Source organism: Furipterus horrens, unplaced genomic scaffold, assembly GCF_987537825.1.
Source record: "Furipterus horrens unplaced genomic scaffold, mFurHor1.1.pri manual_scaffold_1, whole genome shotgun sequence".
NCBI classification, from domain to species: domain Eukaryota; kingdom Metazoa; phylum Chordata; class Mammalia; order Chiroptera; family Furipteridae; genus Furipterus; species Furipterus horrens.
In genome coordinates, this window is record NW_028327171.1 from 180024032 (window position 1) to 180052006 (window position 27975).

At 36.8% G+C, this 27975-nt stretch overlaps 1 protein-coding gene and 1 pseudogene across 4 annotated transcripts in view; both read left to right on the forward strand.

The window, feature by feature from the left end:
• Positions 1-2968: 2968 nt before the first annotated feature.
• GULP1 (GULP PTB domain containing engulfment adaptor 1) overlaps positions 2969-27975 on the forward strand; it is a 220110-nt gene continuing 195103 nt past the window's right edge. Inside the window, exon 1 of one of the 4 annotated variants that reach the window (XM_090281530.1) lies at positions 2969-3510. The gene's annotated coding sequence lies outside the window, so the exon portion shown is untranslated. The remainder of the gene's footprint in view (positions 3511-27975) is intronic. The other 3 variants (XM_090281539.1, XM_090281549.1, XM_090281560.1) reach the window with 3 other exon arrangements.
• LOC150022371 (transcription initiation factor IIA subunit 2 pseudogene) lies at positions 4397-27971 on the forward strand (annotated as a pseudogene).

Sequence of the window (27975 nt, forward strand, 5' to 3'; positions counted from 1 at the left end):
AAAAACTTGATTCTGACATCCTTGAGATTTGTACACTTCCAAGCCATTTCTTAGAGCAGTTCATATCAAAAGTCAGTTTATAAAAATTACAGAACAATAACAAGTTTGGAGACTTTAAATATGTCAAGAAATCGAAAATGAGTAATCTTTAGCACTGTATGCAATGATTAGAAAAAGATAGTTATGGGGATTTATGCATCTGCATTTGTTCATCCATGGCAGATGTATTGTATAGTTTTATAACTTTTTCTCTTTTTAGCAACTTCTAAGTTTCATGGAAAGGGAGAAAAGAACTTAAAGAAAAAGCTATGAAATATCTTCAAGAAATTATTTTAGTGGCTAATTCAGGGGAAGACTGGAATAATAGAGAACCCCTACTTGGAAGGAAGGAAGATAAAACGTCTTATCTCTGAGAACCTCGGAGTTGTTTAAAAGTGCAAATGACTTTCAACATTGAGTAAGGTGAGAAAGGGTTTCGAAGAACTTCCCTTTAAAGATCTCAGAGTCAAATCAACAAAAAGTATACTATGAGATTTTCCATTAATTCATACTCTCTGTAGCCTGGTTTATTCTTATGCTCTGATTCTGTTCAAATAGGCATTGAAGACTGATCTGGTGTTTCTCAAAGTAGGATCTGCAGCTCCTAGTGTTTCGCTGATGTACTCTTGGGAGCCTAGAGCTCTCTATGGGGATTTTATATTTTATTTACTTATTTTTTCATGGAGAAGGGTGGACTCTATCAGAATTCTTTTTAATATTGTGTTTAAAACCACATATTTATAATTATATAAGGTAATTATTCCTTATTCCTCAATATTGGGCTGCCATTTGCTTTATTTTATAATCACATTGATACCAAGTGATTACCTAAAGGGCATCATTTATTTTTTAGTAGTTGTTTGTAAATTAACTGTTTAAAGGTGTTAACCAAAGAAGAGGATCAGGCTGTATAGTAAAGAACAAAAGAAGGATGTGAGGGTGATCTGGCTGCGACATCTGTCACCCCATTGATCGCCAGGGTTGATTCGGCTGATCTGGCTGGCTAGGCGGGTGTCCCCTTCCTCCCTCACCGATCCATGTGCGTCCCTCCCGAAGCTGCGCGCTCGGTCGAAGAGGACGACCTTTCCAACTAGAGGAGAGGACCGGTCTTCGGTCAAGGGTATATGAGTAGCTGCGCTCCCCTGCTAGAACCTCCAAACAAGCTCTCAAGGTCCATTTGTAGGAGAACGTAGGGTAGTCAAGCTTCAAGACTCCAGACACATCCAAATGAGGCGCTGCATGTGGCAGTCTGCCTTCCTTAAAAATAAAAGAACAAAAGACATGCAGAGTAAGACAGCAACCCAAACTGTGTGGTTTATAAAGGCAAAAACCATGAAATGTAACTCTTTTATGCAAATGAATGATAGTTGACTAGGTTAACAGGGATTGGTTAGTTCTAATATGCAAAGAACAGAGGTGAAAAGTACAGAAAAAGAAGGAGTAAAGTCCATCTGTGCATATTCAGCGGTTGTTGTTCCAGGATATTTATGGTATTTATGGCTTGGCCTTGAACTGAGTTTAGCAAAAGGAGCAACTTAATAGCAGCTCTAAGAACTGAGGCACAAGGTGTGCATAGGCCCCGCTTCCTTAATTGTGTTCCCACTCTATTTTAAGTGGCTCTCTTAGCAATGCCTGTTTCATTTCATTGTCTCCATTATCAAAGGTTATGCACAGAAAAAGCAAGTAGCATTGTCCTCAGATTATTGTTTTCAATGTAATTATTTTACTGTGTGCTTGATTGTTGTGATAAAGGGGGAAAAAAAAAAAGTTAAAAGAGGACTCTGCCCAAGTTTGAAGAGGCCTGATTTCTGGTCCTTGTCTTAGCATTCCTAACCAGGAGATTTGGGAAAATCAGTTAAGATTTTTGGAATTCAGTTGACTTGTATTTAAAATAAATTTAAATAGAGCTAGTTTCCATTTCAAGAATTGTGATGCTGTTCTTTCTTTCTTTTTTCTTTTTTCTTTTTTTTTAATGGAAAAATGCATTAGGGAGAAGGAAATCAATTTAGTTGACAAGGTCTTAGGGGAAATTTCCAGTACCATTTTCTTATAATTACAGTCAAAGATAGTGGAATGTAAGAACCAAATATTTATTGAGTAACTTCTCTGTGCTTGACACTACTCCAGGTGACTCTGAATTCCATTATATAATACCTTTTGGAAGTTGTAATTGCAGTGAGTGTTCTAGGGCACAGGATGAGTAAGTATGGAGTCTGGAAAGGAATCTGGCTTGTCTGATTATAAACTCTGGATTCTACTGTAATACATTCTATCCCTAGCCTCGTAAAAATCCTTTTTCCCCCTTTAACCATCCATTTTCACATTCAATTGAAAATTTAGTAAACTAAATTCTGAACAGTGTCTCAAAAAAAAAAAAACTTTAGTAAAACTCCTCTCATCCTCTAAGAGTGGCTTATATGAGGATACTCCTCCTTGCCTGTATTCCCATGCAGAGGTTGCCCAGCTAAGAATGGTCGTTGTGTTTTCCCTCAAGCCCTATACGAAAATCCAGAATTCTGAGGTAAACATCTGAATGGAGCAAATCAACATGATCTGGTGCTTGAGGCGGTTTTCTTTTTTTCAAAGCATAAAAAAATGCAGAGATTCAGGCTGAGTTTAAAGAAATGAGAAAAAATAAAGGAAAAGCGTCTGTAGAGGTGCCCTCAGAGGTACAGTAACAACTGTGTTGCTTTCTTGATAAAGGCTGTAAAGAAGGCATGGTCTAATTGTACCCGTGTAGTTCTTTTTCACACTTTTTCTTATTAAGCAGCAGAGATGTTTTTAAATTGTGTTAGGAAACAACCAGAGGTAAGGAAAGGCAAATAGTCCTGATTCAGGGCTTCGGAGAGGAGGTTCAAAAGGAAACTCGGCGGGGAACCAGGGGAAGGGGTGGGGGTGGAGAGGAGAAGAGTGTTTCTGCTTGTCCCGGTAAAAACTGAATGAGGTAAGGCCTCGCCTTCTGCAGTCGGTTTTTCCTCTCATTCCACTCCCCGCCCCTTCAGTCTGGCGTGCAAATGCCAGATAGCCCTGCGGGCCCATAGGAACCGACCATCAGAGATTGAGGAAAGTCCGCGAGCTTGAACACTGGAGACCGGCGTGGAAGTGTCCTAGGAGACCGCCAAAAGTGCGCCAGCCGGAGTCTGCGAGAGTTCCTTTCTGGCCAAGAGGGGGAGCCCCGCTTCCCAGCCCGGAGCGACCCGGAGTCCTGAGCTTCCAGCCCCAGACGCAGCCAGCGCCAGTTTTGGCTTCAGGCGATTCGGAAGAGGAGGGAGAGGGTAGAGAGCGCGAAGAGGGAGGGGACCCGAGCAGGAGGGTCCCGAGTCCAGCACTGCATTTGCGTACGGAAACTTTCCCTTTCGGCCACGGAAACGTCAGCGCCACTGTGCTGGAGCGGAGATCGCACGGCTCCGAGGACACAGCAGCTCTCCACGCCCCTACCCTAAGCCTGACCCGATCGCATCAGTCAGTAAGGTACGTAGAGACCGCGATTTATATGGGGTCTTCCCTAGCTGCCAGCCCAGCCTCCAGCCAGGCAGGGTGCAATATCTTTGAAACTGACATCCTGAGAGGAGGCGGGCGGTGGTCTGCTGGGGCCACCGTGCGGGGGAGGGAGGGCGCGAAGCTGCGCGCCGGCGCTGCAGTTGACCGGCAGGTTGCAAAAATAAGGACAGTGAAAGGCTCTGGGTGTCATCCAGCAGGAAAGGAGGCTAAGACCTGTTGACGAATGCAATGGCAGTGCTCCAGGGAAGACGGAGGAGCCTCACGAGGTCGAGGGGAAGCAGCAGTCTCCCGACTCCCGGAGCCTTCTCTAGCCCTTTGTAGTAACTTTGGTTGGGCTGGCAGGGCCGGTGGACAAGAGCTGGAGTGGGGCGGCCGGAGCCCCTGGATTAGTACGGCTGAGAGTGCCTGGACCGGTCGGGACAGAGCAAGCGAGTCACCGCCGGGTCACAGCGAAGTGACCCAGGAGCGAAACTTCTTCCAGTGTAACCTCCCTTTTGTTGGCTACAGGAGCGTGGGCATGGGGGCTGGGAGGCGCGGAGCTCCGAGGCGCGGCCAAGGATTCTTTAAAGCCCGGGGCTGGGAGGGCCCAAACTTAGGGGCGGCGCCCGCATAGTACCCTTTGGCTGGGTTGGTGAAGTAGCTCTTTCTGGCCGGCCTTGCGTTAGGGGGGCGCACCGCGCTGCAGGGTGATGAGACCCTGGGTTCTCGGTCCCGCAGCCCAGCCAGCTTGCCCAGGGCTGACTCACTACACGGATCAGAAACCGCGCGATCAATCCTTCCTCGTGGCTCCTGTGGCCGCCTCCCTGAGTGCGGGAGGGAACTCCAGGCAGGCTGGTTTTCTTGGAATGTGTTTACGATGTTGAATGGGACTTGGAACAGGAAGCTGGACGCTGCAGCTGTAACTAACCTACCAGCGTAGAGTAAAGATGTAGCTGGCGTTGGGCTGGGCGAATCCACCTAGTTACTTTGGACAAACCCCGAGTATGGGCAGGCTGGCGGTCAACCTCTTCGTGGGTCCTGTAGTTTTTCCTAACTGAGCTCACCTTACTTTCACATGCAATCAGATATTTACATGCCGTGTTTCAGTCTACAAGCTTGACAAAATATAATGCAGCCAGTTAGGAAGGATTTAAGAAACGTATTTGAGTACTTGCTTTAAAAAAAAAAAAATGTTGCACCAACATTTAAGAATAAACGTTTTCTGGAGAGTGTTCTGGTTATGACACCACTTGTTAATTTCTAGGACCAGTAGGCAAACGGCAATACTGATGATTTTGTGTCTGTGATACCACATGGGTGATTAGGTGCTAAAGGGGTGGTAATGAGTTATGACTGTTGGGAGATCTGAAATTCTGAGAGGAGTTAGAAAATTTTCAGATTTGCAGATCTCCCTGTTTCTCACCAGTCTTCCCCTCCAACCCCCAGGAAAACAAGTAGCCTTGCTAGAAAACCCACCAATTGGGAGAGTGCAGTCTCTGGCGACTGCAAGCCTGGCTGGAAACAGCCCACAAAGCTCAGGTACTGCCCCATTGCATAATTAAAAGGTCTCCTTGAGCTGTCCAGGAGTGTTTTCCAAGTTTTTACGATTACAAGGAAAGAAGAGAGGAACCTGGCCGGCAGCCAAACTAGACTGAGCTCAGTAGCCAGGCATGAAAGAGACAGGGGAAGTTTCCGAGGATAATTGGAAGGAGCTGTTGGTTGTACCTGGGTTTAAACAAGGGGTTTCTTTTGCAATGAGAATTTTTTTGGTGACTAAGATCAGCCTTCTTGGCAAAAAAGTAAACAACATAAAGCGCAGTCGGGTATGACATTGGAGAGTGAAAGAGGTGCTTTAATAAAGTACGATCATTCCTTATCAGTTTTGCAGTGGACTAGCTGAGGGCCTGATGCTGCTTGTGTGGATCTACTTTGCAGATGCCCACACTTTGTTGCTCTCTGTCTCCTTAGCTTGGACTAAGCTTGCTGAAAAGTCAGTCCCTTGACCTTGACCTTCTTTGTTTTCCTAGTCAGTAAGAATTGAAGACTTGGGCTTTGAGCAGGTTTTCTACCTAAAGTGAATCATTCAATTGAGTATTCTTAAATGGCACAGAGTTGGGTCATGGAATTAAGGTGAAAAACATGTCCAGCATGTCTTTCTTGTGTTTGTCAGAAGTGATCCTTTTAAATAGATCTTACTCTTTCACTTGAAAAAGTAGAATTTGTGTGATCTTAGTATTTCACACATTTGCCTGATACTAAAGGCCTTGCTGCTTTTGTGTTCCAGAGCAGCCAGGAACTCAGAGCCTTCTCTGCAATTCAGATCCTTATTTTATGTATTAAAATTGTTTGTCTTTTTTTTTTTTTTTTCAGGGAAATAAGTCCACTATTGTGTGGTTAGGGAGTTTAATGGTTAAAAAACACTAATGGGGTTTGCATTTCTGCTGGATTGATGAGTTTGAGATTGCTCTTGGTGATTGACTTTATGATTCATCCTTGGCAAAGTGTTTTCCTTGACTATGATTTCAGTTTTTCCACTTGCAAAGTAAAGAAACTTTTCCTTTATGTAATTACAAACTTAGTGTGAGCATTACAGAGATGTTAATAGGTTTTTAGACAGAAAGGCCATAGGGTTTCTGAGTCACTTGATACACTTGACATTACAGGGGTAAAATAACAATATTTATTTCTAGAACACATATAATGTGAGAATATCTTGTTTAATATATAAAATTATTGCTTTTGCATTTTATTCATAGCTAAAGCCTCCTTAGACTAAAGTTAACCATAAATTTTAATTTTTGGGACTGTGGGTGATATTTTGTTATGGTTAAAGCTGAGTCATTCTCTCAAATAGAAAAGAACAATCAACAAATTTATTTATTTTTATTTCACTTTATATTTATACTCAGGACCAGTTGTTTTTTGAGTTCAGGTCCAGTTTGTCTTTTTGAGAAGTTACCAGACATATTTGCAGAATTTGGCTCCCTTCTTAGAAATAACACTTGAGACACAAAAATACATTTACGATGTACAAACTTTCTTTTCCCAGTGGCCACAACAACTTCCTTAAGAGTTTAGAAGGCAGATTTAGGAGCCATTTATTAATTGATTCAACCAACATTAAAAACGCATTTTTTTATGTCGCAGGAACTGTCAGCCTTGAATTTGAATACCAGCACTGTACTTGTGAGCACTGTGATTTTGTGCCCGTTATTTTACTTCTTAAACGTTTTACCAACATATAATATGTCTATATTGATACCTATAATGTAAGAACTTGCTAATTGCTGATCCATGCATGATAATAGTGAAATATTTAATTTTTAGTTTGACATGTCAATAAAATTAACTGCTTATATTTATAGCTTAATGTACTCTGCTACACTCATGGATGTTTAATTTAACTCTTTCTCAGGTGTATAAGTTAATGTATTAGAGAAAAAAACAGAATAAGCATTGTAGTCTCTCCTTATCTATGGGAAAATATATTCCAAAACCCCTACTGTATGCCTGAAACTGAGGATAGTACCGAACCCTTTTTATACTTTTTTCCCCTATATATACATACCTAATTTAAACAGTCATTATATAAATTAGGCACAGAAAGAGATTAACAGCAATAACTAATAATAAAACAGAACAATTTCAATATACTGTAATAAAAGTTAAGTGAATGTAGTTTCTGGTTCTCAAAATACCTGGAATTTTACATTTAATATTTTCTTACTATTGTTGAAGGAGGATAGCTGAAATAGTGGAAAGGGGAACTGCAGGAAAGGGGGGGCCACACTGTAGGTAAATTGTTTAAAGAATTAAATATTTTGGTAAAATACATAATCATAACTTATTTTCAGACTTTACCTTATCACTTATAGTGACTCAATAAAAAAGTAAGAGTATATGGGAGATAGTAGTTAAATTTATGGTCATATTAAAAAAATTGGCACTTTACTTGAATAATCAAGGACAAGTGAATGCTCCAGCATGTATCAGAGTAATCTTAATTTAAGCTATCCAATTTTGCTTTTAATTTTAAATTAAAAATATTAAAAAATATATATATATTTCTAAGATTTTATTTATTTATTTTTAGAGAGTGAGGAAAGGAGGGAGAAAGAGAGGGAGAGAAACATCAATGTGTGGTTGCCTCTTGTGTACTCCCAGCTGGGGACCTGGCCTGCAACCCAGACCTGTGTCCTGACTAGAAATCAAACTGGCGACTCTGGTTCGCAGGTCGGCACTCAATCCACTGAGCCACACCAGCCAGGGCAAAAAGACTTTAAAATCTTAATTTCTATCGCTGAGTATTAGATAATTTTTATTTAAATTTCACTTAGAATTCTTTGTGACTTATTCTGCAAAATTGCAATTTGTTTTCTAAAATTTCTAAAGAAGAAAAAAATATTTTATTTCAATATAGTAATAATAATTCAAAAATAGTAACAGGAACCAACTGCATGACTGCCTTGGGTCCTGGTTCATAAATGTATTAGAGGCTGGTAGATCTAATAGTGTTTGCTTTAATGTATTTAGAGGTTAGGAAACTTAAAAAATTATAAACACTGCTTTCTATCTAAGCCTACCTCTGGAACAATGACTTTTAGCCATTATCTATAAAAGTAAAGGTCTAATTTCAAGGCTCTGTTATTTGTTAGTTTTATGTTTCTTTTATGCTAAGAAAACATGTTCAGCCATCCTAATGATGCTAACAATGCATGATTATTTTTTATTGGAAGACAGTCAAATCGTGTGCAGGAGAAAATGTGCTAATTTTCTGTTTTCATTGAAATAGTCGTCGTCGGCAGCCGTCCGTCTCGAGAGACGATGGTGTAGCTTCTTAAGAGTCTATCTGCACCGCCGAGAATGGCTGTGCAGTCCGACTCGGGAGTGACAGGGTATCTGTCTCCTCCCGTGTTGAATCGACATCTTGCGATGACGCTGGAGTGTCCTCTCCAGTGGAGCTGAAGCTACAGAGCCTGGGCAGGGTGATATGGAGGGTCTGCTGTTGCCCATGCAGCAGACCCCCCCTCTCTTCGCAGCTGAAGGGTCCAAGGGAAAGACGGAGTCAATACAGCTTGGCTTCAGGTGCGCCGCAGGAGTTGCCGGTGTTGACTGCAACGTCAAACCGCCTTAGGGACTCCGGCTCCGGATTTTCTCTCGGGGTTTACTCCCTTAGCCTTTCCCCTGAAGAGGTATGCCGCAAGGCAGCGAAGGTTTTTTGGAGTCAGAGTTTTCCTTCTCTGATGTGCCCTGACTGGAAGATCGAACCAGCGACACTTAGCTCGCAGGCCGACGCTCAATCCACTGAGCCAAACCAGCCAGGGTATTGAAATAGTATAGTTATGATAAATTTGGAATTAGTCTCATCTTCAATATTGTGTGCTTAAGGATGGTTTTGGAAAGGCTGCTCCAATTTGCTCACATTATATGACTAACTGAGCTAACTTAATGTAATAATTGTGATTGCCACCATATGTTGTGCTACCTTGCAAAGACTATGCCTTTTTAAAAGAATTTTGAATAACACTGCATATTTTTTTAAGGTTCATGTAATATGGCATATCTAGATAGCAGTAGATGCTTTTATTTCATATATATATTTTTTTGCTATTTACATTATATAGATATAACTATACATTGTCTTCATCCCATGCCTTCTGAGAGGAAGGAAGTTGAGAATATAACTTAAACATTTAGATGCCTTAGGGGACTCCCCGGCTTTGTTGTTTCTCTATTCCTGACAGGTTTATTTTTTGTAGGGAAAAATAACTTCAATTAATTGATATTTCTGAGCCCATTTAACCATTAATTTAAAAGATTTTCCAGATTACTGTTGCAAAGATCCTTGGCTCCAAATTATAGAGGAGTTTTTAGGCTCTTATGCTTGAAAAGGTTGAGAAGAGTGGTGGGAAAGATCTGTTAAACGCATTCTTGGTTAGTGGCTCTGATGATATGATCACAGAGGTGTGGAACAGATTTTCCTCTACTCTCAAGGTTCTTCTGGCTGGTCTAATAATCAAAGAGATATGAGATAGATCAGCAAGAGAAAATAACCAAATTTAATACATTCATATGTATACAAATCCTACATATGTGAGAGTCAGAGACCTCTGAGGTTCAGAGGTAGAAAGGGAACATGAGTATGTAAGATGTTCTGAGCTAGAGATGAGGTAAGGTGCTTTCGGGCTCCAAAGGGTCATTGCAGGATGATAAGAAGAGCAGATGCTTAGTAAACAGAAATTTGTCCTGCCCTACAGACAGGCCAAGAGGTTATCTCTGCTAATACCGTCTTTTATAGGCAAGGTTCCTAATTCAAGCTCTTCTCTGTAAAGAGAGGGGCAGAAGTTTCTCTTGAGCCTAAAGCTGAAATTGCCCTTAGCTCAAAACAATCTTCATACCACAGAAGCACATCTTGAGGTGACTATCTCTGAAATCCCATAGAGGCCTTTTCTGCTTTTCTTATGTAGAATACAGGCAGATGTAAATACTGCTGGTAAGTTTATAAGGTACTATGAAGTAATAATTGTGTGGAAATATAGTGTTTTCCTGGTAGTATATAGTTTTTTCTTGGAATTATAAGATGTTATTGTTGATGTTTTTCTGAAACTCCAACCACACATCCTCCAAGAATTTCAGAGAACTTAAACTTTGCCAGAGCCACCAAAAAAGAACAGATTGAGTGACTTGGGCTCAGTCTTTGGTCCATTCTCTTGAAGAAATGATAATAACCACTTAAATAACTGAAACACAGTCATTTGAGAGTTTTGGTAGAAGAAAATATAGAGCATAAATAACTTATAAGCTGAATCATTAAGGATTTGGCTGTATAACATTTTCAAAGTTCTGTAATATTTCATCAAATGATTACTAAGCTCTCATTCTCAGGTTGTAATTAAATGAAGTTGCATGATTTTAGATAGCATTTTAGTTAAAAAAACAAATAGAACCATCTGTACTGTGTGGTTGCAGATCTCCAAATTTGGGGTAATTAAAAGTTGATGTAAGAGAAAAAACACGGTTTTAGCCTTTCAGTTTCTCTCGTAGCTGTTTACAACCATCAAGATAAAATTTTAAAGTAACATTTTAACACCAAGTAGGTTCATTTATTTAGATTTCCACTTGGGTAGGTTAAAACAAAGGTTGGTAAGTAGTGATGAGAGTTTTGTTTAAGAAGACAAAGTACTTTGTCAAAGTCTTTAAAGGTCACATGCATGTTATTCTCTATAATCTGTTTAATTTTTGTCTGCTGTCGAAGAACTCCATAGTAAATAGCAAATTTTAGCTGATGGTGGAACTTTACTCCTACCTCCTTGAGGATCTGCACTATTTCTAAATCATAAAAATCTCTAACATGAATGCTGATCATTGTTGGCTGTACAGATAAATCCAGAGAAAGCTTGGCTTATTTTAAAAGATAATTGTATAACCAAATTACTTTCAATTGAGTATAACCAATGAGAGGATGCTTCTTATGTGATGTAGTCTAACGAAATACGGTTTTAGAGAATTACTAAAGGAGTCACGTTTGAGTAATGAATTGCCTTTGAAATTCTCTAAATATCATCTGAAATGGCAAAAGTCTATCGACATTTCAGAATAGGATTGTTTTAAAATTTTGTGAATTAATTATTATTTTTGTCTTAATGCATCCATTGTGAGTTTGGATGTATAGGAGAAAAGCCTTTATAATTGTTAACAGCAAGCTAATATTGCCAATATTGTCTTTAATCTTCTTTAAGGGAAGAACTGCTATGAAATTTACAACATCTCAATTGTCATAGGCTTAATTGTGTAAATTAAGTAGAGTAGGAAACTTATGATTAATTTGAAAATATGAAATGCCTATAATGCAGATGAGGCTTTGAAAATATTTTTTTGACTTCATAGCATAAATCTTTCTTTGGGGCTTCCTTATTCATTATAACACCAATTTTCTTTTAAGTTCTTATAACAACTGCCATCCTTCTCTGCTCTTCTGGAAAATGTAACTGTTTAAACTTATGAGTCAACAAATACAGGGGTTTCTTACATGATTCAGTTTAATTTAATAAATATTTAGTGAACACTTGTTTTTGTTTTGTAGTTGTATCCTTGTTAGTAGTAACAGAGAGCTATCTCAAAAAACTTAAATTGACTTAAATAGAAGTTGTCACTTCTATAAAATTCTGTGCTACAGTGGAGAGGATGTTGAGGGAGTAGCACTAGGGGTTATTCATTCGCGTGAAGGGAAGCAGTCCCTGGGAAGAAAGTGTGGAGGTGATTCCTGGGTAAAGGATGAAGATGGATTAAGCAGGCAATGAAAGGGGACAGTTAACACAGAGCAAGTGGTGAAGGCAAGGAGGTGTGGTATTATTTTTTCACATGTAGATATAACTATAGATAATATTTCAAATTGTTTTAAATACATTTTACTAACTGTCAATAATTGGTCATTGAGGGGGCATTTGTTCCTTCTTTAAGTCATAGTTACTACATTATATGAGAGGACAGGACTGGGGGTAGGTTCAGTAGTAAGTATTTCTTTATATTTAGGAAAAGGACATTGGATGAGAAGGCATACGGTGGCTCTTTGTATTGGTCCCGTCTGGAATAGTGCTTGAAATTGCTCCTGGGGTGATCTCTGGTTCACAGGGAGATCCACTGAGGGCAAAACAAATGCGTTAATGATGTCATAAAAATGTAGAAAACCTGGTGCGTGATGGCATTGTCGGGTCCCTGAATCAACCTGTCATATTTCTGAATTTACTGTTGTGTGAGATAATGAATTTCTTTATTTCCCAAACCAATTTGAACTAGAATTTTCAATATTTTAATTAGAATAGCTATTGTGGTATCTTAATTTGAAATAAAAATTTTAGAAAATAATTTAGATTATTAAAAAAATTGTAGACTACTTGGGTTTTGTACTTTGGATGTGATTAGTGCTAAAGGAATATTTTATTACTCAAATCACTAAACTTTATTGTTTTTAATACAGTAAATAGGTTAATTATCTTAACTAAATTCTGAGGTGAATAAATTATATTCATATCTTAGAAATACATTCACTAAAAATAAAATAATTTGAAGTATAAACTCTTAATCAATCCATAAAATTACATCACTGTTTATGTGGTTTTGTGGTGTCTTTATTGTATTGGAAGCATTAAACATACATTAAGAAACATTAAAGGAATCTTGGTTCCTGATCTGAGTAATTTAAAGCTTGCAGTCTGATAAGACTAACTTAAAACTAACTTATCACTATTTAAATATAAAAGATAAAGCTGATAAGGGTACAATTAAAGAAAACTATGAAGTACAGGTCCATTCTCAGGGCTATGATAATATTATATGTCCATTCGCTGTGGACATATAATAAACTTGTAAATAAGAACTAGTTTTATAAAACTAGTTCACTGGAACTATTAGCAATTTAATTATTTTCTGCCAGGATGTTCTTGAGTTCGATTTTCTGATGACTTAGCCTTATGCATATTGGTTTTTGTAATGTGCTGTATCAGAATGTGGAGATAGCACTGGGCCTTTGTCCTCCTGCTTTAAAGGTGGTAGGAATTACTGGAAGTTGAGACTTGACAAAAGAAGTGTGAAATATTTTAGAGTATTAGCGGCTGGGGTGTTGGTGGGGCAGGGAAACAATAGTTCACCAGTGGTTTAAGCAGGAGGTGGAGACAAACAAAACCAGGAATAGCCTAATAGACTTAGTGAATAGTCGAGAGTCACAATGAGCAAGTTTGCTGGGTACCAGGGGGTGTGAGAAGTAAAAAGCTAAAGGTTGGGTAGGCAGTGCATCTGTAGACGTGCAGCTGGTGAAACCGGAGGTAGAATGTTGCCGATGTTGAAAGCCTGCAGTAAAGCAGAGTGGTAACTGGGTCATTGATGAAGAAAGAGCAAGGCTATTGTGTTAGGACTGGTATGTTGAGATTGGATAGGGACAAAGGCAGTTGGATAGGATAGGGACAAAGACAGCCAGTAACTTGAATACCAAAGGAAAGTGAGAGACCTCAGAAAAATAGTTACTAATGGAGATATCCAAAGTAATAAGACCTTCCACATTACTGGGATTGCATAAAAATGCAGTAAACATGCCTGAGATGCTTCCTCTATGAGATCATGACCTTCATTTAAAGCTAGGCGAGAGACAGGGAGAATAATACAAAGTGGTGCAATCTTCAGAGGATTATTGTTTTTTAAGAAGCTGCAGTTAAGGGATTGTCCCGGGGCATCCCTTTCCCCTGACACGACAGGAGTGCCCTCTGGTGACCTTTTCCTTGGTGAAAAAGGAAGCCACATTCTTGTGGGTGTTTGAATGTGAATAAATGCCTCTTGGTATGGAACTGATTATAAAGGGCCCCTGTGTTATGTATTTTGGAAATTTTAATAAAAAAAATAACTTGGCTCACAGCAGATATAAAATGAGGAAGAAGATAGGCATCCAGATAATCCAAATTCCAACTTCCACTTGGGCTAACATAATCAGATAAAGTGAAAATCATCCCCACCTTAAAATGTTTCTCTCTGTTAGGCTCTTCTTGGCACTCATACTCTCCTTAACCTAATTTTTTATACCTGTGAGTCCACACAAAACATGATTTTTTGAACGAGAGAGTAATGTAGCAAGAATATGACGGTGTTTATGATTTGCAACCTCAAAATATGAAACCTACTGACTAGTTTAGTCTGGAGGAATTTGGGAAGTGGCATGTGAAAGAATCTAAGCTTGCCCTAAAGCAGGTCATACCATTTCATGTGAGAGGTGCCTTCCCTATCCCAGGAGGAAAAAAGCATTTTTATCTCTGAAGAAAAAAGGATGTTATGAAAGATTCCAGATGAGTTACTAAAGACTCATAGAGAAAGAGAGAAACCTGGCCCTTTACCAGATGTTCTCATGGTATGTACTCCTGCTTTTGGCTCCATCATTTACTAGTTTAGGAATCTTGGGAGATTACTTAGCATCTCTAGAACTATTTTCTTGAAAGTAAAATGAAGATAATGACATGTGCCTTATGTGCCACATTAGGAAGTATAAAAGCAAAAATCTTCATGGGAGCTAGTAGATTTTCATGTCACTTACTCTTGTGTGTCCTTTGGTCCCAAGGTTGTTTTAGAGTCCACACTATCTCTCTGTTGGGCTTATAGAGTAGGCAGCATCAGTTTTTCTTGTTCTTGCCAGATTGCCCTGAGGCTTCTGAGAATCAATAATAAAATTCCTGTTGTTACATTGTTATTTTTGAAATTGTTCCATGCCATAGTTTCAATCCAATGGCTTTTTTCTTTTCCAATTCTGTATTTTTGAAGATGTCTCTATGTTAGGAAGAAATGAAGTTATATTATTTTCAGATTCCAACCCAGAGTAAGAAAGATGTTCTGTTACTGTTATCTAGTTGGAGAAAAGCCGAATGGATATGGGTCATATCTACTATAGAAGAGTATCCTGTAACTTGTGTGTAGCCTGAGGCATTGAAAAAGAAGATCTTTAAGATTCGACCATGGTAATAATTGAAATTTAAATGGGGTGATTAGTCTCCTGGAATAGCATTTGTAAAATAAGGGAAAACCAATAATTTTGTGCTAAATGGATTAAAACTACTGGGATTCCTACATTTAATCATGCAGACCTTCTTTCATTCAAAATACCTTTCAAACTCTTCCCACGTGCCAGCTACTGTGCTAGATTCCTCTCAAGTATAGAATTGTTGGCTGATTGGATATGAGCATTTCAGGAACAAGGAATAAAGAGGATTATGTGCAGACTTAGATTGATTGGCAGATTGTGGTTATATTCACCAAGATAAGGAAATACAAGACATAGAGCATGATTGGAGGAAAAGACTGAGAATCCTACTTTGGATTTTTGAGTTTGAGGTGTTTTGGGACAATTATGGGGGAGATGCTCCTATAATAAGTTGAATATGCCATTTGGAAATAGGGAGAACTCCTGGTATAGACATACAGATTTGAAAGTTGTTTGCACCATGAGGTCTGACTCTTCAGATCATTGATAGTTAAGGGGAATCAAAAAGTGAAAAGCCATCAAAAGAGACTCAGAACACAAATATGAATACATAGTCTGTATTCTAAAGGACGGTATTACCACCAAGCAGGCAGATAAATAGAGATCTAAACTAGAATAATTTTACAGGGGACAGAAAAGAAAGGACTGAATTGCCAAATAATTTAAAAGAACTATTTTGTGTTGGAAAAGGTAAAGACCAAATTGCACCTTAATATAAGGCAGCTATTTTTAGAGTTGGCCACTTTAGCTGGCCAGGGCTTCGTTTTCATTTTGCGGTTGTGGCTTTCTATGTTCATACTGTTCCACTCCAGAAAGGAAATAAGGATTTCACAGATTTGGCAAAAAGAACCTCCATCCTTGGTCAAAAGTGAGGTGTTACAAGCCTTCCTCACTCCCCAGAGAATATTTCTGCAATACGTTTCCACAAAGCCATTTTAGAGATAATTAAAATCTTATAGTGGAGTTATCTGCTCCTGTTTGTGACTTCAAGTTGGACTTTGCTGATTCCCACACAAATTTGAATTTGACCAATCATTGCATAGGGGTAGGTGGAGGTAAATATGAATGGATATAACCAGTTTTGACAGAATGGGTTGTCCTAAATTAAATGGATTTTCCTAGATCATTGAAAACTATTTACTACTAACTTGTATTACTATTAATTAGAAAAACATTTCATTATTTTTTGATAAACATTATAAACCTGCATCTATATGTTGACTATATTTAGAGAAATAGAGCATTGAAGTAGACTGCAAACCTTATTTGTATTCAGGGGTTTTTAGACAGTTCCTTCAATGTCATTAAAAAATAGCACACTTAGACTTATTATTCTCTTTATGTCATGAGCTTTAGAAGATACTAAGGCATATAAAAATATTTTTACAAATTAACTTAGTAAGACAGTATTGTTGGAGATAATACCAAAACAGATTCTTTCATCACTTTCTGGAGAGTTACTTTTAGTGCCATTTTAGTTGTGGATTCTTAAAATTTTTAAACTGATTCTCAGATAATCTTTGTCAAGTTACTTAGTCTCTATGAATGGAGGGGCATGGATGAGGATGAGAAATAGTAGCGTATTTAAGTGTTATGCTACTTTCATGCTTGTAGTTTTTGCTCACTGCGGTGGAAGCCCAAGAGCAGGGATTACTGTGCTAAATTTACTTATCCCTAGGGATCTGGAAACTGTAAGAGGCGTGACCCAGTAAGCATTCAAATATTTGATGAGTGAATGGAGAGAAAAAGAATTCAAGATCTTAAAAGAAAGTTTGCCTCATCCAACATGCATACACTAAAATCATTGCTAACAAGATGCAAATTTTGGAGCTAAATGGGGGCAAGGATACACCTGTGCAACCTTGGCCCTTCCCCTATTTGTATGTTACCTGAAGGCCAGTATTTAGAAAGTCAGTTTTTATCTTGGAGACATTAGCAGAAACAATCCAAACTCTGCACCATGATGAGCGAGACAGCTCTACACAGTCTATCCTTGGCCATCTCATTACATCATCTCGCTCCATATGAAGGAACAACAGGGTGTACATGGCATACTTTCTCTATGATTATTTAAGATTATGCATATGATTATACCTATGTGAGCTGCTGGGTCTTAAAACCACGTTTCTTCTCATATCGAATGGTATATTCTGAGATGGAAATAGAAATTGCTTTCTTGTAAAACATACTGAGAACAAAATGTAGTTGATACTATCTAATCAACTGGTATTTCAGTTGGTGATTTGAGGAGCAAATTCTAAGAAGCGGTGATAACCGAAGAGAAACATTTAGTATAATTTAAAAGTAAGTGGGTTTGCATATGTTTTTCTGCTGGAATAATTACATGGATTTATTTTTACATCCTTTATATTATTTCAAGTTTATTTCTCCAACGTGTCAAAATGTTTGTGTTGAAAGATGCCACTTACTAATAAAGTATGAAAAATAGAAGTAAACATGTTTTGATTTATTAGTTGCTGCCATATTAGTGTATAACTTTCCTTGAAAAGTTAAAGACACTGATTTTATTTATAATATATAATAATATAACCCTTTTATATGATTATATTAATCGATATATGTTTTTATAAAGACATGTTTACAATATAATTTTAAGTATGCTATTAAATATATTAGATTTGTGTTATATATAGTATTTATATATATCATAGAAGATGATATTAGATGGAACAAGAAATGTATTTTCTGAGAATGAAATTATAGTTACATAAAAAATTGATTTTATGATGGCAGCCTTTTCATTTCTAGTTTTTCACTGTTCATTTTTTACACCTTGGCAAGATAATCTTTAGCATCTGCCAAAATTTTACATGGCTATTTATTTTAAATTACCCTAATTGATGAGTGAGAAACTGTATGATACTTGCCTAATTTTAGCTGGATAACTGATTTTCTTCTCATTCTTTTTTTGTCCCATAAAATAAAGTAATTAACGAGAAAAATCAATCATAAAATAGCAAAATGCAGTTATTCCTGCTCAGAATTAAATATAGCAGACAAATTTCAAAGTATTTCTTTAACTGTTCATTGACTATGTCTATAAATGCTATTTTAATGAATCAGAGTAACCCTCATAAAAGTTGTAAAACATTTATGGAATCCATTTCAGAGGTGCTATAAATTCTTTATAACTATTAGGAGAGTTTCTAAGTTTCTAAAAATGCCCTAAATGATCTAATGCAGCGGTTTTCAACCTTTTTCATCTTATGGCACACATAAACTGATTACTCAAATTCTGTGGGACACCAAAAAATATATTTTGTGCTGATCTGACCAAAAAATGAAGATGATTTTGATTCATTCACCCTGGATGCTTATTGTTGTGTTGGCTGTTGGGACTTTTTTTTTAATTTGACAATCTAAGGGAAAAGAGGTCAGTGCCCCTGATTAATAGTTAGGTATTACATGTTTTAAAAATTCTTGCAGCATAGGAGTGTGCCATGGTTGAAAATCATTGGTCTAACAGTATCTAGCTGATTAATTTTCAAGTGATTATCAAAGTTCAAGTGTCAGTAAAATTCCCAGTAGTAACAATGGGGTGCTGATGACATTCAATTATTCTTTCAGTAAACTCCATATATGGAAATTTAGCTCAGTGCATCATTTAATTCACAATTGATATTTGTTTTCTAAATAAATTTTAAGCCTATGAAATAAACCCTGTAGGCGTTCTTTATCAAATTCTTTTGGGGGGGATGATTAAAGCTATTACTGCAACTTATAAACAATTTGTAGCTCATATAAAGCAAGGTATTTGTATTAAATGTTTACATACTATAGCAGAATTTTTGCACTTTGCTTTTGGGAAAACTCATTCTTTAAAAAAATAAGTTGTATATGTGAATGCATTCCCATTATAAAAGATTCAAATACTCTCAGGACCCAGAGAGCAAAATGTGAACGTTCATCTTCATGCCCCTTCATACTCATACCCCTCAGAGGTAAAGTTGCTTCTAGTTAAGCGCGCATCATTCCAATGCAAATTCTATTTATTTATAAATATACACACCTTGATGTTATGAAATAAAAAATGAAATCACAATGTATTTTCTTTTAACTTGGGTTGTAAGACATCAACATGTTTTTTAAATTAAAGAATTTGATTTGTATAACTCAAGGTCACTATTATTTGGACAATTTACCCAAGTAGTTATCACTGCTGCCCGATATGTGTCTCTCTCAGTTATGCTAGTTTTTGTTTTTGTTTTTTTGTTTTGGCATAACATCACTGAGAAATGGGAAATGTGTTCACGAGAGACCAAAATAATTATGTAAAAGTCAGTTCATTCATCAACAAGCTGGAAATGTAGCTTGAAAAAATAGCTGTCATTTTTCTCTTATGCATGCTGTCAAGTTCGACCACATTCTTTTTGTATGTTTGTGATCATTACTGTTTTGGCCTCATATTGCATTTCTTATGTTAACCATACAGTAAATGTGTGTTAGAATATTTTAGATTTTTCCTTAATTTATTTTGATTTCTTTTTATTTGTACTCCCTTTCATTTGACCTTATGTGCTTTTCCTATGTTCTCCCATTTTGACTCTTAACATTTTAGAGCGTGTTTGATAGTGATAAAGTCAGTATAGGATTTCTCAACCTTTGCAATACTGACATGTGCCAGTAATTGTTAGTTGTTGGAAAAGGGGGAAGGGCTGTTCTGTGCAGTGTAGGGTATTTAGCAGCATCCCTAGCTTCCTTCCACCCACTAGATGCCAGCACTATGCCCTCAGTTGTGATAACCAAAAATATCTTCAGATGTTGCTAAATGTCCTCTGAGGGGCCGAAACACCCCTGGTAGATGTAGACGTCTTCCAAGAAGGCAAATCCACCCCCAGTTGGTGACAATGAGCCCTGGGTGCAAAATGACCTCATTGAGAAACATTGTTTAGCATTCTAAACTTGTGCTATTTTCCTGGCATATATTTGCAGGGATAGGTAGCTATCCCTTATCCAGTTTGTAACATGTTTTGAAGTATCATTAAAATTGTGATAAATATATGTATAACTGACTTGAATTCACTTAACAATAGATGTGTTTGCTGTGTAGTTACTCATAGATAATAAAACTAGGAACATACAGGGTGTGGCAAAAGTAAGTTCACAGTCGTAAGTATGCAAAACAGATTTTATCATTTATTAATTATTGTATTATTTTCCATACGAACAACTGTAAACCTACTTTTGTCCCACCCTAGATATGCTGAAGAATAGTCCTTTGCAACTTTAAAGAAATGTTTCAATGATCTATACGAATATCAGTAACCTGAAGTCAGACCTTCTTTCTTATGTCTTGACAAAAGTTCACTCAACACTTTAGCTCTTAGAACTTTGAAAATATATATGCATTGGGTTACTGCAGTGAAACATTTAAACATGCTTGTTGGGGAAGGTGTTAAATAAAAAAAAAAAAAAAAAACCTTTCAGAATCGATGCGACATCATTAAGTCTAAGTATGTATGGGTTTCTTCATACATAATCCCTCAAAATTATCTTCAAATATGTGAATGTGAGTGCATTCTATTTAGGTAGAAATAACATAAACTAAATTTTAATATTTTATCTAAAATTTGCAAAACTCTGTATAAGTGTTTTAATAATTTAAAAAATCCTATTCTATGAACTGTCTAGGAAATGTTTCCTGACACATTTATCTTTGAAACTTAACATTTTGGCACTTCCTCCAAAGGACTCAAAACAAAAAAACTCATCTTCACAATGAAATTTAAACTACTTCAAACAGTGTTTCCTGTATTTGTAGACTTAATGTTCTTATTTCCGCCCTTGCTAAATATTCTTGTTTAATTAATTTCCTGTTGATTTTAGATGAAATTTATACCTATAGATTATTTTAAAAGTTCCTTATTTCAAGCATTTCTTGATGTATGTTTAAATCACTTTCTTTACAGAAACAATATAACTTATTTTTGAAGTTTAAAATTAAATGTGATATCCAAGCATTCTATTAATTTTAATAAATTAATGTACTGTATTTCCTATTCTGCTTTTATAACTTCTGTTTTTAACTACTTAATTCAATGAAAAAGATTTGAAAATGGCAAGATGAAGTATTTTGTTTTCAAACAAATACAAAACATTTTAGATATCAATATTATATTTAACATTAATATAAATTCTGATTAAAGTAATAGACTTTATTATTTATATTCATAAACTTAAGATCAAATAAGAATTATTTAAAGTTAATATTTTGATTAAATATATAGATGACACTAAGTTTAGTGCATATTAAAATATTTGCACAGTGTCATGCTAAAACTATTTTTCATTTTTAAGTCTATTGCTTCACTGGCAATATTTGAATATTGCTTATATTGCTTTTAATATATTTAGTCAATTAAATCTTAAATATATTTAAAAGGAAATATGTCATGGTAGATATTGTTTTCAAAACACACTAAAATAAATAGTGAAATAAAAAAAAGTTACAGAAAAGGTTACTCAGGAGTCATCTGACAAATTGTGCAAAACACTGATTTGAGGGAAATAATTTGTGCATTATAAAACATACTCTTTCATTGCAACGGCTTCAGATTCTAGAAGTAGGAGTTTTCTAGAACATGGCCCAAAATTCTTCTACTTCATTATTTTGAAATTTTATACACAGTGATCTCAGTAAAATACTAGCCATTGTAGAATATAATTGAATTTAATACATTTATATCTTAAAACTTTTTGGGGAGGAGGAAAGGATGTTGGTATTAGCTGGAGTTGTAAAGGAATTAACAATATGGTCTCTTCATTTTGTTCTATTCTCATAACGTAAACTTCAGTAATACCTTAAAGGAGAGAGTTGAAACTGATTGTGGATTGTTTGTTTAATTCTAGATTTCCACAGGACCGGCATTAAAAACACTGTATAATGTGAAGCTGGGTATACTATTCATGGTGGTTTATTATACTCCAAATTTGTAGCTGTTCTTTTACGAGAATTTCTTTAGTAATTCTCAGTTTCTCACAACACTGCAATTCTTTCCTACCTTTGTTATTTCAGCTGTTTCATGGAGGTTAATTTGGGACATGTACATTGACTAAAAGGTTCTTATGCCACTCTCACATGGCTCTTTGTTGTAAAGGTCACATTTATTTAAAATGTAGACGTTATGGCTGAGTGGTACATCAGAGTGGGGCAATTTCCATTCCCTCTACTTCTCTGACACTCACTTTGGCCTTCACTACTTGTGGACTCGTTGCTTCAAATTCTTAACCTTTCTCTCAGCTTTGGGTATTTTCTCCCTCTAGTTCATTGCAGCTCTGATCTTGTTTCACCCTGGTCAAAACCTTCGGGGTCTCACTCTGCACACCTCATCTCTACTTTCTGTTCCCACCACCATTTTTCTCAGTCCTCACACATTCTCGTTACTTTCCTACTCTATGGAAATTGAACAGTCATTGAAACCTTAGGAGATTTCACCTTGGCTTCTCTTTTCTTCTTTCCGTTCACTTACTCTTTCTAGCATACCCATATAAATTAGTTTATCTGTTAATATTACACTTCCTTCAAGGTTCAATTCACATTTTACCTCTTACCTTCGGCTTCTTGGGTTCTCCTATAACCCTCCACAAACAGGAAGTACTGTCTCTTCTCCCTGAATTGCCATTGTACTTTTTATTTATTCACTTATTTTTTTTTATGGCTAGATGCATTCTCACTGTAGTGGGAAGGCCTATCTGGTTTCTGATCTTTCTCTCTGTTACTGTCTTGAACAGGGACTCTGTTGTGGTATATATTCTTTTGCTTCCTAGGGATGCCATTCCTCATGCACAGAGTCCATGTTGGCCGTAAATATGTGTTTGAAGGATGAATAACCACTTACTTATGAAAGAATGTTATTCTAATATTTATTCAAACAATAACCTGAAGAATTTCAGTGCTTTTGCCACCCATGGAGAAATGATTTCTTTCTCCAGTAAAATGCACGGTGAAAGAGTTTGTGTGTGGAAATTGAATGAAAATATACCATTGGGGAGATATCTGAAGATTGTGTGCGTGCGCGTGCACACAAAAGTTGGGGAAAAGAAGTTGTCTTTTACCATCACTGCTGCTTCTATTCCTTTCAAGGTTGTATGTATCCATTAAATGTATTCAGTGCCACTAGCCTTTAGAGACATCTGTGGTTACTTATGGTTCCTAATATCAATGTCTAATTTTTAAGAGAGAAATTACTATGTCATGGCATCTGGAGATTATGAAACATCTCAATCTCTCACTCTTCTATGGTTTACCTTCTGTGCAACAAGTTCCAGACAGGAAAAAAACAAACAAACAAAAAACTACTATGTTTGCAAATAAAATAGCAAGTGATCTTGATTTGATAATAATCTAATAATTGAGTTATATAATAAGGCTTCTGAATATAACTTACTTTAATACTTGCTTATAGTCTCAATAGAATTTTATTGCAACATATGTAACATTACAAAATTTAATACCAGGTATATTTGTCTTATACTTACTCTAATGACAGAAATAGGAAAAGAGATTTAATTATAGGACATTCTAATCTCTAAAGAAGCCTGTACCCTTATGTTCCTCATGCATAACAGAGGTGTCTGTGATTACTCTGAGCACTTTTTTTTGTATTTACTCAGGACTAAATGAGTAAGTGACTGAATGTCAGCACTATTAATCAGATTTGTTGAACAGTGGCTGATGTCCCTGAATCATTTATCAGGGAACATTCTGAAACTAAACCTGTAACAGTAATTGCTTAGTGAAAGTATAAAAATGCCAACCAACTTTCCTGCATTCTTTCTTCCAGAAGAATAATATTTAAAAGAACCTCTTTTTAAATGGGACATTAGGATTTTTTCTCCCTCCATAGATGCCTGTTTACTTTGATCAAAATAAACAGACACTGACTATAACAACTTAGAAATCTTAAAGTTTGCACTTCAGTTTAACTAATTCAAAAACTGATTTCCTTGACAGAAGCATCATCTTTCTAACCTATTGGAATCAACTGCAAGTGTATTGGTGCTAAATGAAGCTATTGCATACTGAAACTTTCATTAATATATATATTCAAAAATCAGTGCTTTGACATACGTTTTTATATCCTTAAAGTAGGTTATACTGAATTGTGCTGATATTCTCTTAATTTAGAAGAATCTGGGGCATGCAGATTTGCCAGCAATATGAGGTCATGGCTGGACTCCTTAGAGAATGCAGTAAAATTTCTGATTGTATGTCAGACAGGAAACTTTAAATATTATTGAGATAGTTAAAAGAAAACAAAGTATTTAAATATGGCTATTGTTACTTCATGCCTTGTTCAATCTCGTGTTATGTCTGGTCATATAGAATTATTTTAAGTTTGAGTTTTTTATTGTTTATGTCAGACTTTCATATTTATACATAGGGGAATTACATAAGGAAAAAAACATAGTTTTCTGTTCTCAAACAGTTTTTATTATTGACTCTAACTTTTAAAATTCTTTGAATGCTTTTTTAGGTAATGATAGTAATATTATTAATCATTTTTCAATTTTAAGAGAAAGAAATAAATACCTTGAAAATTCACTTTCATTTTATTTTATGGTTAGATATCTTTTGCTGGCTTTTTTTTTTTTTTTTTTAATAATTTTAAACCTAGAATGAGTTTGCAAGAATAGTTGAAGGGATACCCTTTACCTACATTAATGTATTATTAATCTTACCTCATTTGTGTTATCATTCACTCTTTCAATGTGCAAGTGTTTGTATGTGTATGTATTATGTTCACATATTAGATATATGTGTGGCCCTTGGCTGGTTTGGCTCAGTGGATTGAGCGTCGGCCTGCGAGCTAAGTGTCGCTGGTTCGATCTTCCAGTCAGGGCACATCAGAGAAGGAAAACTCTGACTCCAAAAAACCTCCGCTGCCTTGCAGCATACCTCTTCAGGGGAAAGGCTAAGGGAGTAAACCCCAACAGAAAATCCGGAGCCGGAGTCCCTAAGGCGGTTTGACGTTGTAGTCAACACCGGCAACTCCTGCGGCGCACCTGAAGCCAAGCTGTATTGACTCCGTCTTTCCCTTGGACCCTTCAGCTGCGAAGAGAGGGGGGGTCTGCTGCATGGGCAACAGCAGACCCTCCATATCACCCTGCCCAGGCTCTGTAGCTTCAGCTTCACTGGAGAGGACACTCCAGCGTCATCGCAAGATGTCGATTCAACACGGGAGGAGACAGATACCGTGTCACTCCCGAGTCGGACTGCACAGCCATTCTCGGTGGTGCAGATAGACTCTTAAGAAGCTACACCATCGTCTCTCGAGACGGACGGCTGCCGACGACGAGATATATGTGTATATATACATTTTTTTCTAAGCCATTTGAGGGTGGGTGTTGTTTTGTTTGTTTTGTTTTGGTAACCTTTCTTATCTCCTTTGTTGTTGAATATCCATAATCATGATTTAAGTAAGACATTTTAGTCTGATTTAGGTGGTGATAATCAAAGCATTCTGGTAAATTAGTTTTTCCATTATTAGTAACTTTTTATCTTAGCTATAGTTTTTTATGCCCAATTTTTAGTCCCTCCATGAAAATGTGTAGACCAGTAGAGCCAGAATTTGCTCCCCTCTAAGACTGTGTTGACTGGGATAGAACCACTGGCTTACCTTGTCTCTTAGCACGTAGGCATTACTTTTGTGTTAATGGTGATTTTAGTCTGAAAATCATATACTGAGCACAAATGTTTCTCACCTCTTAGTCTTCATGGATTCTTGATTTCCAAGTGTTCTGTTTTACCACACGTCTCATTATTCCTGTATGCACTGATCCAAATAACAGAATAATATAGTACCCTTATATGTTCTGTCTCCTTAAAATACAGTTCCAGAAGGACTGTGTTATTACATCCTTGGCAGTTTCTTACTACTATACTGGAGTAGGCTTTTAGCACATGCTGACTGATTTAAATAATGATATACCTCACACAGCTGCTGTGTTTTGTTTTTGTTAGCTTATCCCATAAATCTGTGGGATCAGCAAGGCAGTGTCCTTGGTCACCTGATGGGCTGCTCGAATTTTTTTATAAGGTATACATATTGAGTCCAGAGCTAATATTTCAGTATATATTCAATCTGTATAAATTTTGAGAGTTTCACATTATTTTAATAAAAGATATTTTATTATTTTATACATCTATGAATTCTCAATATTTTGTCTATATTGTCTTTTTTTTTACAAAAATCATACAAAATAAGTAAAATTATCTTTGCTTTTCAGATGAGAAAAATGAAACAGGATTAAAACAGTTCAGTTGTTAAATAATAATACCTTTCTTATTGTGTTAACGTGAGAATTGAGATACTATATGTCCTAAGCAGATCACTCAGAGCCTGGCTCAAAGTAGCCTTTCAATAAATGTTTCATTACTATTGTTGTTGTTGGTGGTTATTACTCTTTGTCAATGCCAGTGTCTGAGCTGAGGCATCACGGTGGTTCTACCTGATCTGAATCTATAGTCTGTATTGATTATATTTAATATTTTTTGAAATGTAAATGGAATGAACACGATACAGAATTTTATTATCCTTATGCAGCTGTGTTCTCAATTATTGCAAAGAAGCCCGGTGTTAATGACCTCCTGGAATAAGTTTCCATCAATGACTTTAACTTCCAAAACTGTTCTTTAATTGTTAGGGCTGACACCAGCTTTAATGCTGATGACACTGTTCCTAGAAGCTGTGCAACTGATGGTGGCCATTGTGTAGATTCAGCACAGGTCTCCTGGACTGTGCTGCTGACTCAGCAGGATTCTGCAGATAAACAGTCTGCCTGTACAAGGCATCTGTCTGCAGTGGAGAGATTTATCTGTAAACTAGGAAGAAAAAAAAAAAGATTCTTTATAAAATGAGTTAAAGGCTCTGGCTAAATTGTTCTCTGTGTGGCATTTTGTGTCAGATTTAAAAAATATATGGCCAAAGAGCTAGTTCACCTTATAGCCAGTTAGTAAATAGCCCGGTGTCAGATTCCAGATATGCCACAAGTTTACATTTTACATCGAGACCACTTTTATCAGAGGGCGCTGTCTTTTACAAGTGCTCACATGAGGGCAGGATGCCTGGTGTGCGGAACATGTAATTGATGAGCGCCCTAGGGAATAATGGCAGAGAGATGAGAGTCCGGTGCCAACAGAGGACTCTTTGTTTGTTTCACATTTTCATCATTTTGGACAGGGTTATTTGAATCCAGTAATGGATGGACAAGACCTTCTCTGCTTATGCTTATAAATTGGGAAATTGTTTCTTTGTGACATGCGGGCACAATTTCTTTAGGAGAAGAGAGAATTGTGTTTGGTTTTCTGGTGTGCCCTGTAAGTTTCCCAGGGACTTCTCAGGTGACAGGACACTAAGTGATAGGACTGGGACTACAGTGTTGATTTACTATGAAGTTAGTGGACCGTGGCTTTCAGGGCTCTGACCAAATCCCTGGGCCTTATCCACATGGTCACATGTAAAATTTGAAATTAAGATGTTTTATATGCTGGCTGTGCTGCTTCTGTTTGCTCCACAGTGAGAAGCACCTTCCCCTCAGGACCTCAACACAAGACTGAATAAGAAAAAATTTCTTCTGCTTAAGCCATGGCATATCTGTCAGACAATATATCACTTTGGCAAACAATTTTTAGAAAAGCCTCGATGAGTTCCTACAGTCTGAACACATCACCCCCAACTTGCCCTTCCAAGTTCTACTTCAGTTTGATAAGGTTATAAATTCAGCATTGGCTCAGAGGGTCAAGAACAGAGTCAATTTCAGGGGCTCTCTAAATACATACAGATCCTGCGATAAGGGACAGACTTTTGTATTGAGTGATGTTGAATTCGGAGAGGTGACAGAATTTGTTTCAGTGTATAAAGTGAAAATTGTAGCCTGTGCTGGTAAAAATTATAGCTCCAGTACTACAGAGTGAATAG